General features: G+C 47.5%; 1 protein-coding gene across 5 annotated transcripts in view; it reads left to right on the top strand.

Moving 5' to 3' along the window:
* The window catches only part of dock4 (dedicator of cytokinesis 4), a 440,672-nt gene that overhangs the window by 101,163 nt on the left and 325,716 nt on the right, over positions 1–13,793 (top strand). The gene's annotated exons all lie outside the window — the stretch shown is intronic.

The following is a 13,793-nucleotide window of genomic DNA, read 5'->3' as shown; positions in this document are numbered from 1 at the left end:
GTTATCTAATGTGTAAGCAGCAACACGTTTCCCTCCAGTGTTTTATGGGACAATACAGAAGGACAAGAGCAGCAGATACCTGGGAATGCTCCAAGTTACTCACCGCCCTGACTTGGAAATATATTGCCGTTCCTTCATAGTCACTGGGGCAAACTCCTGGCATTTCCTCCCAAACAGCACAGTGGGTGTACCTACACTTCGGGGACTGCAGAGGTTCAAGATGGCAACTCGCCACCACCTTGTGAAGAGCAACCAGGGATGGGCAATAAATGCTGGCCTAACCAGCGGAGCCCACACCCCTTAAAAATGAATTAAAAAAGAAAAGTTGCAAAGTGAGCATTTTCATGAGTGCTAGCTATCCAGTGATGACCATACAGGCTGTTGCTTATGAGTATTTTAAACAAAAAATAAGCATTGATTAGAAATTGCCTTTTCGTTGCCCTCTTATAAGAGGATGGCCCATCTTATTTAAAGCGATATTGTACTGTTTATTAATCTGTCTACATGGGGTATTAAGGGAAAAGATAAATGGCAATAGTCATCATACAACCTTGCATAAGTATTGTAGATGGGATTGCTGTTTTTTTTCACCAAGAAGATGAGTAGCAAAGGCTGGTACACCTCTATCTCTCTCTTTCCTTTTTTTTCCTCTGGGTGTTCTGGTTTTCTGCTACAAGTCCTGAAAGATGTGCTGGTTAGGTGAATTGGATATTCCGAATTCTCCCTCCGTGTAGCCGAACAGGCGCCGTAGTGTGGCGACTCGGGGATTTTCTCCCCGATCCACTGACGCCCCAACTCACCTGTTGGGAAGACCTCGGGGGGGGGGGGGGGGGGGGGGGGGGGGGGGCTGCACCAACCTCACATGGGCACCCTGGGCCTGATCCCCAATGCAGGCAAAATACCACATTGGCACTGTCAGCCTGGGACCCTGGCGCTGACATGGGCACCCTGCCAGTGCCCCTGCCAGGCTGTCCTGGTGGCTTTAGTGCCAGGGTGCCCCCGGTTCAGATGCCAGCCATCATAAGGGCTTCCAATCTCCAGAGAGATTCCCACCCCCGCCCCCAAAATATGGCATTCTGCCTCGTCCCAGTTTGTGGGCAGCAAAACTGTGCCCGGCTGGGTTCTCCTCAGTGAGGCCAGTAGATCCCGGGAGCCTGTTTGATCTGCCGTTGGCAGAGTTAAATGACTGGGCAGGATCCAGATCGTGACATCTTGCAAGATATAGTTTTTTTTTAATAAACAATTTTATTGAGGTATTTTTCGGCGTTGTAAACAGTTACAGACATCAACAAAAAGAAAGCAAAAAAGGCAAAAATATGCAAACATCCACGTACAATCAATACTTCAATCGTACCACACTGCACAGGCCCGCTCCTCTCCCATCGGCACTACCCGCCAATTTATCCTTCCTACTGTACTCTAACCCCTCCCCCCCCCCCCCCCCCCCCTCCGGCTGACGCTCACTCACTCTCCCGCAAAGAAGTCAATGAATGGTTGCCAACTTCGGGCGAACCCCTGTACAGATCCCCTCAGGGCGAACTTAATTTTTTCCATACCCAGAAAACTCAACATGTCTGAAAGCCACAACTCAGTCTTCGGGGGCTTTGAGTCCCTCCATGCCAATAATATTAGTCGCCGGGCTATCAGGGAAGCAAAGGCCAAAACATCGGCCTCTTTCTCACCCTGGACTCCCGGGTCTTGCAAGATATAGTTACATCTCGCGAGGCGTAACGATCGTCGGGATTCCTGGGAGAAGCCTCTCCTGGGCTCTCCCTGCTGCATCATGTTCTGACTCCGGCAGGATGAGGCTGGTAAATCGCACCCACTTTCCTGATTCGAAACCTGTTCCAGCTCTAATGCTAACGAGTCAGAAAAGTTGAATGAATTCCTGTTGGCTTCAGACGGCAAACTAGGTTACACGGCCACATGCTCTTCATCTTTTGTGTCGATGAACAAGTTCCCATTTGTGGCTGGATTTAGCTTCACCGAGTTGATGTGTTTTCCCATAAGTCCTGTTCCAATCATTTGGTATTGTGCTTCATAGAAAACCATTCACTCTGGATCTTACAATGTTTCACTATTCTCTCTCTCTCTCTCTCTCTCTCTCTCTCGAGGCTATTCATTGCTGTGCTGCTGATATTGGACCTCATATTGTGAACAAAGAGTTACGCAGCTGTGGAAACAGTTCAAATCAACGTGGGTTTTATTGTAAAATTTGTCAGGTGGTTTATTACTAGTTCTTCAAAAAAAAATCAAATAATTACGTTTTTGATTCATGGGTCTGCTTGGCATCATTTGGACCTCAACAGTGGAACCAAAATATCCTCTTGTGAAAGCTGGTACACCTGTTATTATTTGGCGTCACAATCACCAGTGATAGACATGCAGAGTCAGGAGTGGTAACTGACCTGCAGGACTGTATTCCCAACCTGTCATTTAGCTTGCAAATGTTGAAGAACAGTAATATCCCTGATGAGGCGATGCGTAAAACGGCAGAGACCTGAATTAACCAGGTGCCTTCTGTTCCTTTCGGAAGTTATGCTTCTTATGGAATTCGCCAATTTACTATGAATCCAATCAGGGGTTGTTGGGAGAAAGCCGGAATGACAATTGTTGTTACTGCACTTAGTACTTGCCTAATAATATGAGTGTAAAATGCTGCCACGGCAGCTAGGGATAATTTAGAATCAATTAATTAATAAATCTGGAATGAAATGTTAATTTTTTAAATCATGCATGCACTAGGGTATATTTAAACAATCCATCTGGTTCACTAATATCCTTCAGGGAGGGAAATCGAGCATTCTATCTGGCCTGGCCTACATGTGACTCGACCCCTGAAATATTGTTGTCTCTTAACTGGCCTTTCAAATGGCCGATGTTCTGATCTCAGTTGATGTTATCACTGTTTAGTCAGGTCCCGGAGTAGACACCGACTCAACTGATAGTAACTTTTATTTTTTTGTTTAGTGACATGGATGAAGAGTCACAGGGCTGCTAATTAAATTCAAACAAAATAAAACATTTATTAAAGAAGAAAATATGAACTATAATACACTACTCTTTCACCCCAGCTGTACCTTTACAGATATGCACAGATTTAAAAAGATAACAAGTTACAAACTTTATCTTGTGCTCTAATGTTCTGACTCAGTACACATCGATGTAAATCAATAAGGAGAAGGTTCTGGGAAAACTGAAAGGTCTGAAGATGGATAATTAACCTGGACATGATGGACTATACAGCTGAGGTGATTGTGGAGCCAATGGTGGCGTTCTTTCAGCAATCACCGGAGGCAGGGAGGGTCCCGGAGAACAGGATGTAGCACCTCTGTTTAATAAGGGAGGGAGAGAGAAGACGGGAAATTATAGGCCAGTTAGCCTGACTTTGGTCATTGGCAAGATTTTAGGGTCCATTATTAAAGATGAGATTGCTGAGTACTTGAATGTGCATGATGAAATTAGTCAGCATGGCTTCATCAAGGGTAGGTCGTATCTTTTTTTTTTTATAAATGTTTTTATTCAGTTTTCGTATTTTATATTGAACAAATTACAAATTGTTAGGAGAGAGAAAAAAAAACAAACAAAAACAAACACGCAAAAATTAACATACATATTTACAGGTAAGCATCTTCGTAGTAGTAACTGCGCCCCCCCCCCCCCCCCCCTTCCCCCCCTCAACATGTTTATTTAGCTTGGTTTTGGGCCTTAGCTAGCCATCGAACCCCCGTAACGAACCTGTAGCCCCCCCCCCCCTCCCGCTACCTTCCCCCGACTATTCTTCCTCTTGTACATTGGCCACAAATAGGTCCCGGAACAGTTGCATGAATGGCTCCCACGTTCTGTGGAAGCCGTCGTCCGACCCTCGGATGGCAAATTTGATTTTCTCCATTTGGAGAGATTCCGAGAGGTCGGACAGCCAGTCCGCAGCTCTGGGCGGTGCTGCTGACCGCCAGCCAAACAGGATTCTACGGCGGGCGATCAGGGAGGCAAAGGCAAGGGCGTCTGCCCTCCTCCCCAGGAATAGATCTGGCTGTTCTGAAACCCCGAAGACCGCCACTATCGGGCATGGCTCCACCCTCACTCCCACCACTTTGGACATTACCTCGAAGAAGGCTGTCCAGTACTCCACGAGTCTGGGGCAAGACCAGAACATGTGGGCGTGGTTGGCCGGGCCTCTTTGGCACCGTTCACATCTGTCTTCCACCTCCGGGAAGAACCTACTCATACGGGTTCTTGTTAAGTGGGCTCTATGTACCACTTTTAGTTGCGTCAGGCTGAGCCTTGCGCACGTGGAGGTGGAGTTGACCCTATGCAGTGCTTCGCTCCAGAGTCCCCACCCGATCTCCATCCCCAGGTCGTCCTCCCATTTCCTCCTTGTTGCGTCCAGTACGGTGTCGTCCCTATCTACCAGTCGGTCATACATGTCACTACAGTTCCCTTTCTCTAGGATACTTGCGTCCAGTAGGTCTTCCAGTAGTGTCTGTCGTGGCGGTTGTGGGTACGTCCTTGTCTCCTTTCGTAGGAAGTTTTTGAGCTGCAGGTACCGTAGCTCGTTCCCCCCAGCTAGCTGAAATTTCTCTGTCAGTTCGTCCAGTGTTGCGATCCTGTCGTCCGTGTATAGGTCCCTGACTGTCAGTGTCCCCCCGTCCTGCCTCCACCTTTTGAAGGTGGCGTCGGTCAGTGCTGGTTTGAACCTATGGTTGTTGCAGATGGGAGCCCTGTTCGACATTTTGGTCAGGCCAAGTTGCTGCCGCAGTTGGTTCCAGGATTGGAGGGTGGCTGTCACCACTGGGCTGCTGGAGTGTTTTTTGGGTGGGGATGGGAGTGCTGCCGTGGCGAGGGCCCGGAGGGAGGTTCCCATGCAGGAGGCCTCCTCCGCACGCACCCACTCAGCTTCTGGCTCCTGGATCCATCCCCTTACTCGCTCGGCTGTTGCTGCCCAGTGGTAGAATTGTAGATTCGGGAGGGCTAACCCTCCCCTGGTTTTTGTTTTTTGTAAGACCTTCTTTGGGATCCTAGCATTTTTACCCCCCCATACGAACGCCATGATGAGTTTGTCCAGCGCTTTGAAAAAGGCCTTGGGGATGTAGATCGGAATGGATCTAAACAGGAAGAGGAACCTGGGCAGTACGTTCATTTTGATCGTCTGAACTCTCCCCGCGAGGGAGAGCGGGAGTGTGTTCCATCTTTGCAGGTCCTTTTTAACTTCCTCCGTCAGGCTGGTGAGGTTCCATTTGTGGATCCCTTTCCAGTCATGGGCTATTTGGATCCCCAGGTAGCGGAATTTATGTCGGGCTTGTTTGAACGGCAGCCCCTTTAGTGCTGCCCCCCCCCCCCCCCCCCTTGCGGGTGTAATGGGAAGATCTCACTTTTGCTCATGTTGAGTTTGTAGCCCGAGAAGGCTCCAAACTCTTTCAGGAGCGCGATGATTCCGTCCATGCTGCTTTGTGGGTCTGAGATATAGAGGAGCAGATCATCCGCATAGAGTGAGACTCTGTGCTCTCTACCTCCCCTTCGGATCCCCCTCCAATTTTTTGCTGCCCTGAGCGCGATTGCTAGCGGTTCGATTGCTAGTGCGAACAGCAGCGGGGACAGTGGGCATCCTTGTCTGGTGCCCCTGTGCAGCTGGAAGTATTGGGAGTTGGTATTGTTGGTCTGTACACTCGCCATGGGAGCGTTGTACAGGAGCTTTACCCAAGCTGTGAACCCTGTTCCAAGCCCGAACCGCTCCAGTACCTCTATGAGGTATATCCATTCGACTCTGTCGAAGGCCTTTTCTGCGTCCAGGGAGACGATCACCTCTTGTGTTCTCTCCCCGGAGGGGGTCATTATCACGTTCAGCAGGCGCCTGATGTTCGCAGTCAGCTGTCTACCTTTGACAAAGCCCGTCTGGTCCTCTGTGACCACCTCAGGTACACAGTCTTCTAGCCTTTTGGCTAGGATTTTGGCCAGTATTTTGGCGTCTGCATTCAGCAGAGATATGGGTCTGTATGACCCACATTCCGTTGGGTCTTTGTCTTTCTTAGGTATCAGCGAGATTGAGGCCTGTGCTAACGTGGGTGGCAACGTGCCCCTAGCTAGCGAGTCTGTGAACATCTCCCGCATGTGCGGGGCCAGCGCTGTCGCAAATTTTTTGTAGAAGTCCGCCGGGAATCCGTCCGGTCCCGGCGCCTTCCCCGCCTGCATGGAGCTAATGCTCTCCATGATCTCTCCCAGTGCTAGTGGTGCTTCCAGATCCCGTTTTCTGCCCTCTCCCACAACTGGTATGTTCAGTCCGTCAAGAAACCGGTTCATCCCAGCCTTCCCCGTTGGGGGCTCTGAGGTGTACAGCTCTTGGTAGAAGGCCTTGAAGGTTTTGTTAATCTTCTCTGGTTCTGTTTCCAACGTGCCTCTGGTATCTCTGATTTGCGCAATTTCTCTGCTGGCTGCCTGCTTTCTCAGCTGGTGGGCCAACAGGCGGCTGGCTTTGTCTCCGTGTTCGTACAGGGTCCCACGTGCCTGGCGGAGTTGGTGTACTGCTTTCCTGGTGGAGAGCAGGTCAAAGTTCCTTTGTAATTCTTTTCTCTCCGCCAGGAGTTCTACAGTCGGGGCCTCGGAGTATTTATGGTCTACCTCCAGTATGGAGTCGACCAGCTTCTGCCTAGCCACCTTTTCCTCCCTATCTCTTTGCGCTTTGTAGGCTATGATTTCCCCTCTTAGTACGGCCTTAAGCGCTTCCCAGAACGTGGAGGGTGAGACCTCCCCGTTTTGGTTGATCTCAGTGTACTCCGCTATGGCCTGCGCTATCCTTTCGCTGAAGGCCTTGTCAGCTAGTAAGGGGTAGGTCGTATCTGACCAAGCTGTTACTATTGTTTCAGGAGGTAACAAGAAATTAGACAAATTTTCAGAATGCCTTTGACAAGGCATTTAGCTGTTTAGCACACTGCGCTAAATCGCTGGCTTTGAAAGCAGACCAAGGCAGGCCAGCAGCATGGTTCGATTCCCGTAACAGCCTCCCCGAACAGGCGCCGGAATGTGGCGACTAGGGGCTTTTCACAGTAACTTCATTGAAGCCTACTCGTGACAATAAGTGATTTTCATTTTTCACAAGGTGCTGCATAGGAGACTGTTAAATAAGTTAAGAGCCCATGGTGTTAAGCATAAGATCCTGGCATGGATAGAGGATTGGCTGACTGGCAGAAGGCAAAGATGGGGGAGAAAGGGGTCTTTTTCAGGATGGCAGCCAGTGACGAGTGGTGTGCCTCAGGGGTCTGTGCTGGGATCACAACTTTTTACAATATACATTAACAATCTGGAAGAAGGAACTGAGGGCACTGTTGCTAAGTTTTAAGCTGTTACAAAGATATGCAAAGGAACTTGTCGTATTGAAGGGGGGGGGGGGGGGCAGTCTGCAGAAGGAGTTGGACAGGCTAGGAGAGTGGGCAAAGAAGTGGAAAATAGAATATAGTGTGGGAAAAGTGTGAACTTATGCACTTTGGGAGGATGAATGCAGGCATAGACTATTTTCTAAATGGGAAAAGGCTCAGGAAATCCGAAGCACAGGGAGTCCTAGTTCCAAGATTCTCAAGATTAACATACGGCTCAGTCAGTTAGGAAGGCAAATGTGGCAAATGCAATGTTAACATTAATGTCGAGATGGCTCGAATGCAAGTGCAGGGATGTACTTCTGAGGCCGTGTAAGGCTCTGGTAAGACCCCATTTGGAGTATTAAGAGCAGTTTTGGACACGGTATCTCAGGGAGGATGAGCTGACCTTGGAAAGGGCCCAAAGGAGGTTCGCAAGAACGATCCCTGGAATAAAGAGCTTGTCATATGAGGAGCGTTTGAGGACTCTTGGTCTGTACTCGTTGGAGTTTAGAAGGATGAGGGGGGATCTTATTGAGGCCTGGATAGAGTGGACGTTGAGAGGATGTAGGGAAAACTAGAACCTGAGGGCAAAGCCTCAGACCGAGGGGCCGATCCTTTAAAACTGAGATAAGGAAGAATTTCTTCAGCCAGAGGGGGTGAATCTGTAGATCTCTTTGCTGCAGAAGGTTGTGGAGGCCAAATCACTGAGTGCCTTTAAGGCAGAGGTAGATAGGTTCTTGATTAATAAGGGGACCAGGGGTTATGAGGAGAAGGCAAGAGAATGAGGATACGAAACATATCAGCCACGATTGAATATCAGAGGAGATTCAATGGGCCAAATGGCCTAATTCTGCTCCTAATGGCCACATGTGGTCAGATCCACCACACTCTGAAACCAGGTGAGATGCTACCCAAAACAACCTCGGGATTTCTCATCATATCCCTCTGGGTGCTTCACATTGTGAGCCAACTGTTCTCTCTGGAAACCTGACTCTCACATGAGTGTTTCCAGACTCAACTCTCGATGAACATGCTTGGAATCTTGCCCCAAACAAAATTTTCTCTCGGATTCCTTCACCAAGGAGCCACCCCAGCGTTTAAATCTCTCCGCTCTGTATTCCTCTGCCTCAGATTGCCACATGCATTCAAACTTCTACACAATCTCCTGGGTACTCAGTCATGCTTCACGGGCTGTATTCGAGTGTCGCCAAACATTTAGAGTACATAGATAGAACAGTACAGCACAGAACAGGCCCTTCGGCCCTCGATGTTGTGCCGAGCAATGATCACCCTACTCAAACCCACGTATCCACCCTATACCCGTAACCCAACAACCCCCCCCTTAACCTGTCTTTTTTTTTTTAGGACACTACGGGCAATTTAGCATGGCCAATCCACCTAACCCGCACATCTTTGGACTGTGGGAGGAAACCGGAGCACCCGGAGGAAACCCACGCACACATGGGGAGGACGTGCAGACTCCGCACAGACAGTGACCCAGCCGGGAATTGAACCTGGGACCCTGGAGCTGTGAAGCATTTATGCTAACCACCATGCTACCGTGCTGCCCATTTGATTTACCTCTGCCACCTGTCTGGCTTCTCACCTAGCTCACTTTAAAACTGATTCCCGCAGCGGTCTCTTTCCTCCTTTTGTACTTTTAACTCCACCAAACAAGGACCTTGTTTAATTCCTTGTTCTTTGTTTCTTTAATTTAACTGTCTTACTGAGATAGTCTTTCTGTCTCCAATCCTTGTTTAATGGGACTTTCTTTTGTTCTTTTGGGAAGTCTGCTCGAGGTAGCTCCCTTGTCTTATCCCACTTCTCTTGGTTCCAGCACAATTAATTCAAATTGAATTCAAAAGTTATTTCTGTCTCAGGGTAGCCCCTGGTTGCTGGGCAACAGCCTATTTTTTCTTTGAACACAAGTTTGTTGTCACATCATAAGCCCTTTTTGCCATGCATGCATCTGAACCAAACTGAATTTATTCAGCCTATCAAATTCTGAAAAACAAAATTAAACTTAATGTTATACCTTATTTTTAATACCCACAAATACAATACAGAATATTTAAAACTACCTCGGATTCCTGACACACAGAATCACAGAACAGGGGCGTGATTCTCCCCTACCCGGCGGGGCGTGGGGGGGTCCCGGCGTAGTGGAGTGGCGCCAAGCACTACGGCGTCGGGCATCCCCAAAGGTGTGGAATTCTCCGGGTGGCAGAGAATTTCTGCCATGGCGGGGGGTGGGATTTTCAGCGGCCCCGGGCGATTCTCCGATCCTGCGTGGGGTCGGAGAATTTCGCCCCTGGTATGGCTCAGACGCAAGTGGCTCACCACCACCAGCTCAAGGACAATTGGGGATGGGCAATAAGTTCTAGCAATGCTCTCACCCCAAGAAATCAATAATGCAAAACAACCAACCCCGCCTTGTTGGTTGCAGCTTCACTGCCAACCTCCTAAATCCCTAACAGGTCTTTTCTCTTTGAGATCCTTGAATGATGGAGTGCCACTTACCTGTGTGTTTACTTCCCTCACCAATTGCTGTTCAATTCTTCAGTTTCTGACAAGCTAATTTAACCTCTGATTATTATTGTCAAACTGCTAATGTGTTTAATTGTAATAATTCAACAGTCCTTGTAACTTCTGCCCCTGTCACTCTCTACCATCAACTCTGTTGCTGCTTTTGGTTTTTTGGTGTTTGCTGTTGGCAAGTTCGAAGTATTACAGATCCTAATAGATTATTTACAGGAAAATAAGCGTATGAAAGTATTTTAACTCCTTGGTAATAGATGGTTGAATAATAACTGAATGGCTTTCGGTGCTTTATCCAAGTGATCCTTGACTAAATGTTGATAGGCTGGTCTTGGGGCCATCATTGCTAATATCAGTAAAATTTCACATGATGCCCACACTCTGTCCCTCGCCCAGCACGCTGAAATAAACCATTGGACACCTGCAAGGCTTTTTAACAAGTGAAGATTGAATTTGAAGTTTCCTATTTTTTCTGTAATCTCTGGGTCAGCTTGTTGCGGCATTGGAGGAAGCTACAAACTAAGTTTTAAGCATCAACTATGAATGGGGGAGTTTACAATTTTGCATTCAACTGTTATTACTTTTTATGGGCACCCACCACTTTATAGTTATAAGCCTTTCTTGTTTTAAATTACATTTTAATGCATGTTGGTGAGTCTTGCTTAATGAATTGAGCTTGAGGATGGTACACTTCCTTACCGATCTTTCTGAAATCCTTATCAGTGCCATGATGTGCAAAAGGAGTCCTTTTGTGCAATGGCCCCTCCTGTTAATTTCCTGCCTCGATGAAAATCCACAAAATGGATCACTGCGTGGCAGGATAATTCTTGCAAGGAACTGATGGACATAAACCTCTTAAAATTAAGGACCATGCAAATAATCAGTAATATCCAAGAGTGCATGGTGTGTGGCTTTTCAGTTTGTCAGCATGTCAGGCAAGAAATTGGGCTGGTTAGCCCGTAGGACAGTTGAGGTTTACTCAAACTTTTAAGTTGCTTTCAGATTTGCGGATCCCTGACCAAGAGTACACTTGCCTTTTTATTGCCACAGAGCCACTGTTCCTTTCTTTAGAAATGTTGTTTTGTATGAATGTTAACAAATTGTGGAAAATAAGAAAGGTTACTAACCTTACTCGTGAACTAAATTTTGAAGTATTAAACTGGGTCAAAATAGTCTGCAGGATTAATATAAAAACCTTCATCATTCTTGTAAGGAATTGAGTCCTGGAATGCCCATAGATAAGTGAGTGCTTCAACATCCTGAGGGTTACCATTGACCAGAAACTGAACTGGATTAGCCACATTAATACCGTGGCTACCAGGACTGGTCAAAGGCTAGGAATGCTACGGCAAGTAAATCACCACCTGACCCCCAAAGCCTGTCCACCATCAAGGCACATATCAGGAGTAAAATAGAATACTCCCCTTGCCTGGATGAGTGCAGCTCCAACAACACTCAAGAAGCTCAACACTATCCAGGACAAAGCATCCCGGTTGATTTCTCCTCCTTTCACAAGCATTTGAACCTTCCACCACCGACGAACAATGGCAGCCGTGTGTGCCATCTACAAGATGCACTGCAGTAACTCAGCAAGGTTCCTTCGACAGCACCTTCCAAACCCTCGGCCACTACCATCTAGAAGGACGAGCAGCAGAGACCTGGGAACCCCCACCACCTGGAGATTCCTTTCCAAGTCACTCAGTACCCTGACTTGTAAATATATCGCTGTTCCTTTGCTGTCACTGGGACAAAATCCTGGAACGCCCTCCCTAACAGCACAGTGGGTGTACCTGCACCTCCAGGACTGCAGCGGTTCAAGAAGGCAGCTCACCACCACCTTCTGATGGGAAACTAGGGACGGGTAATAAATGCTGGCCTAGCCAGCGACGTCCACATCCTGTAAATTAAATGTTTTTAAAAATCTGCTGTTAGGGAAACTAATTACTAATGGAGTGACTCAGTCAAATTTCTTCCTCCTTTTAATTGATCTGGAAAATTGTGAATGAAACTGAGTGAAGCTTATTTCTACAGGCATGATTTTGTTTTGCTGAAGCTAACATGAACAGCAAGTTAATGATTATTAATTTATTAATAAATGGATCTTTTATTTCTGTCCGTTTGTAAGCATATAATTTCAGAGAACATTTGGATGTTTAAAAAATGTCGAGCGCGAAATTGAGCTGGTAGGTTCTTGCCCTTTTGTGTTGTGTGCCCTTGTAGCTGCTGAACGAAATTTGCAGCATGCGTACACAGTATGGGACGCATTACACCGGATGCTATATTGGTGCAAGCATTAGCTCACACGCTGAATGGCTATCAGAGGTATCTGTTTGAGGAGCTGGATATACAAATCCATTTCCTATCAGTCTGAAATGCGGCGATGGGTATGCCAAATTCAGTGCCAGCAGGCTGCCGTTGTACAGTGAGCATCAAGATGCTGCATCAACTTAGGCACATTAGTTGTTGTGGTGTCACTGCATCTCTCTCAGCTCCACCTTTATTCCACAATGTAAATGGCATTTCTCCAGTTTCCCAAACCTGAGCAAAATAAATCTCCGCATCAGTGCCAAAACATTGAGAAAAATGCTGAACTGTACGACACAGAATAGGGAAACAAAGTACATGGAAATGGCCTCCATTGCATGAAATTCCAATCAACGAAGTGAAAAAGCAACACTTGCAGATATGGGCTATGAATTCAAGTTTCTGGAGCCCATGTTTCCATATAATATTAGATTAGGTATAAGATACACCATCCAGTAACCCAACACATTCTGACGTGTAGTAAGTAACATGAGAAAGATGATCAGGAAATAAAAAAGCAATTCCAGAATTTGTAGGACTGAGACAAGGTGAAAGAATGATCTGACTTTGTTATTCTGAAAACAACTTGCAGATAAAAGGATCAAACTGAGATCAATCTTGTTAGTTATTCTTGCTAAATCTAAGACACAAGATTTGTGTACATGTACCTATGGACAAAAACGCCTTATGCATGGGGTGGGATTCTCCGACCCCGGGCCGGTCGGTGGCCGTGTAGATTCTCTGCGTGCGTTGGGCTGAATGGCCGCCGAGGTAGGCCGAGTCCCGCCACCGCCGTTCACATGTCCTACCCGGCGGGACCTTGGTGTTAATCCTGCGTTGGTGGGAGTGGGGGGATCCGACCGCTGGAGGGGCCGTGCAATAGAGTCCACCGTGGCTTCTATTGGTGGGGCCCTATTTTACTCTGCACAGGGCCCCTGAAGCTCCCCGCCATGCTGCGTTGGGGCCGGCTCGGAGAAGGCAACTCATGCACATGCGCGAGTTTCCACTGGTCGTAACGGCATGCGCGAATTTGCGCTGGCCGCAGCGTGCCTGCATAGACCCGCGATGCCCGTTTGACACCGGTATTGACAGCTGGAGCCGTGTCGCTCCAGTGCCGTGTTAGCTCCCTGTGATATGCAGGATCGCTGATCCTGGGGGCCTGTTGACGCCGTCGTAAAACACAACGTCGTTAACGATGGCGTCAACACTTAACCTCAGGATCAGAGAGTCCCGCCCAGGGTTTGTGACAGATTTTGTATCCAAAGTTGTATCACTCTTCTGGCATGTATGTGCGTTTCATGTCATCCTAAAGCTGCATCTCTTTATTGTGGAGATTTCTTGCAACAGTCCAGCCATTGTTCAACAAACCGAATTAGGAAATAGAAGGTTTGTATGGGAGAGAATAAGGCAACTGCTTATACGTGGTGCATAGTAACGTGTACGCTCTGTTGGTTCAAGATGCCAGTTGGTTGGTGACAGCGTGGCTAAACCTTCTGGAGGATACCAGACAGTTTTGTGGAGATGCAGTGACCTTGTGTGTTCAATTTGTATTTTGATGATGTGAAGAAAGATGTTTTAGTCCCAGTATTAATAGTGGAGAAT

Source organism: Scyliorhinus canicula, chromosome 20 (assembly GCF_902713615.1).
Source record: "Scyliorhinus canicula chromosome 20, sScyCan1.1, whole genome shotgun sequence".
NCBI lineage: Eukaryota > Metazoa > Chordata > Chondrichthyes > Carcharhiniformes > Scyliorhinidae > Scyliorhinus > Scyliorhinus canicula.
The sequence above is the reverse complement of the archived record's forward strand: the minus strand, read 5'-3'. Positions and strand labels throughout refer to the sequence as shown.